The sequence below is a fragment of the Dipodomys ordii genome, unplaced genomic scaffold (genome assembly GCF_000151885.1).
Source record: "Dipodomys ordii isolate 6190 unplaced genomic scaffold, Dord_2.0 Scaffold18, whole genome shotgun sequence".
Taxonomy (NCBI): Eukaryota; Metazoa; Chordata; class Mammalia; order Rodentia; family Heteromyidae; genus Dipodomys; species Dipodomys ordii.
The window spans coordinates 938,964-944,816 of NW_012267234.1; the positions used below are offsets into that span (position 1 = coordinate 938,964).

The following is a 5,853-nucleotide window of genomic DNA, read 5'->3' on the forward strand; positions in this document are numbered from 1 at the left end:
AGGAATCAAACCCAGGGCCTCTTGCATGCGAGGCAAGCACTCTACCACTGAGCTACTTTCCCAGCTAACATTTATGAGTTCTACGAGCTTTGCAATACAGTTATTCCTTCCACATTGAGTGGTATGTACATTTCTTTTGTTTTGCATAGCATCAGCTGTTCCCTCTTTCTCATTTGTTCCCTCCCTCCCATCACTGCCATTAAGTTGCTTAGTTCATTTTGGTCAATGTCCTGTGCAGCTAATGGGTCCCACTGTTGTATGTTTTTCCCTGATTCCCTCTATTTCTGTGTTGTCTTCCTGGTTCCCCTCCGGTGTACACATATATACCATACATTTGATCAGCAGCATGGGGTTATTTAGTAGTGATTTGACCAGATGAGTGGAAGTTCTTTGTTTCTTAAGTCCTGTGTGACAGCAACTTTTAAAAATTCCATATGTGAGATCATGTCATGCTTGTCTTTCTGGGCCTGACTAATTTCACTAAACATAATATCCTCTGCATCTATCTGTGAAGCCTCTAGCAAAAACTTAATAAAATCTCTATCTTTGGTATAGTTTTGAACAAATTATTACAAGTAAAATTTCTGTGAAGGAACTTCATACAATTTTAATTTCCAGAGATAACATACAAATTCTTATGTAACATATATGATCATGCTTGAGCATTATATGTAATTACATTAATATTTGTTAATATCCTGGCCAAAAAGGGCTCTGTGATTGTGGTGAAGTAATTTGGTTGGAAAGAACAAATATTTACTTGCAACAAAAGCTATGACCCACTTTACAGATGAATGTGTTAAAAAATGAAGCATTTTTGGATAAGTCTGAAGAATGGATGAGAAAAATGCTTCATCTTAGGAAACAGTTATTATCTCTAACTAGTCAGTGTTTGATATTGAAGAAGTATCAAGGTATCAAGACTACACTAATGAGTTACAAGAAACTCTGCCTCAGAAAATGTTTGCAGCCTCCAGTGGAATCAAACATACCATGACCACAATCTACCCAAGTTCAAACACATTAGTGGAAATGACTCTTGGTATGAAGAAGTTAAAGGAAGAAATAGAAGGAGTGGTTAAAGAACTTGCTGAAAATAATCATATTTTAGAAAGGCTTGGGTGTTTAACGATGGATGGTGGCCTATGAAATGTGGACTATCTTTAAAAGCTTTCTGTGACACTTGAGGAAAGTTTGTTTGCACAAGAAGATAATACTGGGGCATTAAATGAATGCCTTTGTACGTGATCTCTTATTTCTACAATTCAGTATTTGATTCAGTCATGTAAATACGTACAGTGTTGTAAATACATAAGAACTATATAGGGGCTTGGAAGGTGGCTCAGTGGTAGAGCTCTTGCCTTGCATGCATGAGGTCCTGGGTTCGATTCCTCAGCACTTCATAAGCAAAAAGAAAAAAGCCAGTAGTGGAACTGTGGCTCAAGTGGTAGAGCGCTAACCTTGAGCTGAAGAGCTGAGGGACAGCGCCCAGGCCCAGAGTTCAGGCCCCACGACAGGACTCCCCCACCTCCCAAAAAAAGAAGTATATAAATTTTTGGATGCTGTTCAGATGTAATTTTTGTTTTTTAACATTTATAAGAACATGAGGGAGTTGACTTCAGTGATTCCCTAAGGGAAAGCCATGGCCACCAGTCTGCCAAGATGCTGGTCCTCCCTTCTCCCAGTAAGGCTAGAACAGTTAGATTGCTCGGGTGACTATAGGAAGTATTTTAAAATGGAACCAAAGTTGGCATCCTTACCAATCAGAAGAGACCAATGGCTGTCACTCTTAAGAGTGGTCTAATGAACAGATGGCCTCTCCGAGTTGGCCGCAGAGTCTAGCCACTATTTCACTAGCTCCCAGCTCTGTTGTGAGGGATGGAATGAGTGGCATTATTTTGTTTTACATGGTGCCCATATTCCAGTTTTTCCTGTATTTTTAATTTCAGGTGAATTATTGAACAAAAATTTTACAGTGAGTTTCTTTTAAAACTCATTTTTCCTTTGGCCTTTAAACGTGTAATTGTCATTAAAATCTAGGGTTATCTCAATTATTTTAAGCTGTATATTTCTTTACTTCTGCTTACTATTTCATGAAAATAATAAATTTCTCAATTAAAAAAAGAATAAATATTTACCTACATTTATTCATGGATGGAGGATTTTATGAGGAAGCGAAAAGCCAAACATCCAGGGTCTTGGTACTAAATTTAATAAAGAAGGTTTTTCAAGATGTAAAGACAATTCCAGCGATTAGATCTTCTCATTCTTTTCCTTCGGTAAAGGTTTTGCTTTACTAACCATTTAACACTTTTCCACGTTGAGGTCTAATGGTATTGTTTCTGCTTTTCTTTCCAAATGGGTACCCTGTGTTTCTTACAACAGATACAGTTGTATCTGTTGAATCATGCCATTGTTCCACACTGCCTCATAGGTTAGCTAGGACCTCCCAAGTTCCATCAGCTATGGCCATAGAAACTGAGTCAGAAGGACAGCAAATTGTGTAGCAACCTCTTCCACTGAGGGACTTTTTTTCCTTTTTGGAAGAAACATGGAGCCAAAAAGGCTTCCTTTCTACACTATGCTTATTTTAAATTCTATGCATTGCCATAAATAACCCTGAGTAAATTTTATATAAATTATAGCAATTTTATGCTGATTACTTATTTTATGAATTTAGTGTTACCATGTTGTATTACAAGATAAAAATGGAAACTTGTAATTAATAACAGGAAAATAAGTAATTCCATAATGTTTTTACTTTCTGCTTGTTTGAATCAAACAACTTAGAAACTGAGAGATTATATTGGAAATCTTTAAATCACCTAAAATAATTTAGACCTGCTGTTAAATTTATATAACAACTGAGTAGTTAATGCAGAGTTTGCAAGTTTGTCAGTAATTTTTAATTAAGCATCAGTTGATTGTAAAAAATTATTGAATATTTGAGGGATATATCTTATGGGTATATAATTAGATGAAAATTACATAAGCAAGGAATGCCTAATTTAAGTCTTGGTATATTAACTATATGATAAATGTGCAGATGCTAGATATTTCATTCACATTTATCAAGACAGCCTACAGCAAGATAATTAGGAGAGGTCACTTCTGAAAGTGGTAGTATTTAATATATTAATTAATACCAATCTTTCTACAAATAGCCCATTAAGTGGAAAACTATTACACAGAAAACAGTTTATCAATAAAAATCAAATTGCATATTATTTATTTGTAAAGTTAATTTTCCTGCCGATCATAATATTTTTTATTTATTAATTTTAAATAATGATTTTTCTTTGCTTTGTTGATAACTAAACAGCTGTAACAATCAATGGATCTCAATTAAATGTTGATGGTTACTAAAAACCAATTTATCAAAATAAGGATAATGATATACCAGGCAATCAGAAACAATAAAATCTAACTCTGTTATAGAAATAGAAAAATAAAATAATAAAAAGTATATTTGTAAATTTCATTGCATATACTTATAATTAGGTAAATGAATAACAATATGAAGAAGGATCTGTTTTGTGAATTTGGTTTTGTGAAATTGGTTTATGAAATATCACATGAAGCTTCTAGGAAACTGACTTAAGCATTGGCATGGGGAGTATTCCTAGGATAGTGAACATTGCAAGTGAATTCATAACCCCTATTGGATGTGTATTTATCATAAAACTCAGGAAATTAAGCAGATAATAAAAATGGTAATAACAATAATAATAAATAGTAATGCTAAAAAGACAAAATATCAAGGCTTGGCACCAATATGACTAACCCATAACTAACCATTGGATCTTCCTGACTACTGTAAAATTTCAGTCATATAAAATCAAAGCAAAAGTAAGGATAAATAATAGCAATCTCAGAGGAAGGTCTAAGAATAAATGGACCCAAAGAAACATAACATCACTTTGTTTTCCTAATGGAAAAAAGTCAAACTGATTAATGGATAATAAAATTAATTTCACTCACATGTGTATTGACAATACAACAGAAAAAGATCAGACATAAGAATCTATAACATTGCCTATGACCCAGCCATACCATTCTTAGGCATCTACCCTGACCAACAGGAACCAGGACACAAGAACACATGCACCACCATGTTTATTGCTGCACTGTTCCCAATAGCCAAGATATAGAAATAGCCCAGATACCCTACTATAGATGAATGGATCCAAAAATTGTGGTACCTATATACAATGGAATATTATGCAGCCATTAGAAAAGACAAAATAATGGCATTTGAAGGGAAATGGATGGAACTAGAACAAATCATGTTGGGTGAGGTAAGCCAAGATCTGAGAGACGAACAGCCTATGGTCTCCTTGATATGTGGATGTAAATTCAAAATGCAAGGAGATATGACAAAGTAAACAGGACTCAAGAAACAAAGGACCTCTACTTAATTTGTTGTATCATTTCTAGATGATTCCATGTTCTTTTTGTTTTTTTTTTTTTGAGCTCTGGGCCTGGGTGCTATCCCTCGGCTCTTCAGTTCAAGGCTAGCACTCTACCACTTGAGCCACAGCACCACTTCCAGCCTTTTATGTTTATGTGGTGCTGAGGAATCAAACCCAGGTTCTCATTCATATGAGCAAGCACTCTACCACTGAGCCACTATCCCAGCTCAACTCCATGTTCTTGACTTCATATATGATATATACACATGCACATCGGAGGGAAACTAGGAGGAGGGCAGAGAATCAGAAGGAAATGGGCAAAATACAACAGAAGGGCCCATCAGCTGCACTGGACATGGATGAAAATGAACTAAGTAGTAACTCAAGGGCAGCAATGGGAGGGAGGGTATAAGAGGGAAAGAGGGAACAGCTTACACTAAGCAAAAAGAAAGAAATGTACATATTCTATTTGGAAGAAATAGTTGTATTGTCAAAGATTATAGAATTCATGAACTTAATAGAGCATGATAACGACAATTTGCCTTGTGAAGATTAAAATGTATTTGTTACTTTAAGTATCACTACCCCACAATACCGTGAAGTTTGTGAAATTTATGCAATCACTTAATCTCAAAAATTATTAAAAAATAAAAAAGGAATCTATAACAACAGCCAGATTCTGCTGGCTCATGCCTTGTAGTTCCAGATACTCAGGAAGCTGAGCTCTGAGGATTGTGGTTTGAAGCCAGCCTGCACAAGAAAGTCCGTGAGACTCTTATCTCCATTTAAGCACTGGAAAAGCCAGAAGTAGAGTTCAAGCTCAAGTGGTAGAGTGCTAACTGTGAACAAAAGAAGGTCAAGGACAGTTCAAGCCCCAGAACTACCACCCCCACCAAGAATCTATAGCAACAGTAAATATTTTGCTATGAAATTTTGGTTTTAGTTTACTTATATGTGTGTGTGTGTGTGTGTGTGTGTGTGTGTGTGTGTGTGAGTTGAGAGAGAGAGTGTGAATGTGTACATGCACATATACATTGACTGGTAGTGTAAACTAGGTTTATGTTTTTAATCACAATAGGAATAGATATATATGATGATTAAAAATCTTATATTTTGTGGTTAGTTTTATAATATATGGTGGTATATTTAATATTATCTTCAAAATCAAATTGGACATGTTTGAAATATGGCTCCCAGGATAAATAGTTGAGTAATAAAAAATTTCCTTAAATTCATTCAGTTTTCCCATTTATAAGGAAGTATATATAACAATGTTATCTAGCCATTGAAAATTCAAATAGGATAAACAGAAAAGGAGCATACCAAAAAGTTAAGCCATAGTAATAATAGATAATAATAATAATATTAAAACTCTCAAAAATGGTCAGATAAGGTTATAGACACTCATTTATGACCAAAGTTAAATAATAGTTGAGGAATT

The 5,853-nt window shown here is 34.8% G+C and overlaps 1 non-coding gene across 1 annotated transcript; it reads left to right on the forward strand.

Moving 5' to 3' along the window:
* Window positions 1–1,331: 1,331 nt before the first annotated feature.
* Trnaa-ugc lies at window positions 1,332–1,404 on the forward strand. Its single transcript has one exon. It is a non-coding gene; the product is annotated as a tRNA-Ala (tRNA).
* The last annotated feature ends 4,449 nt before the right edge of the window (window positions 1,405–5,853 follow it).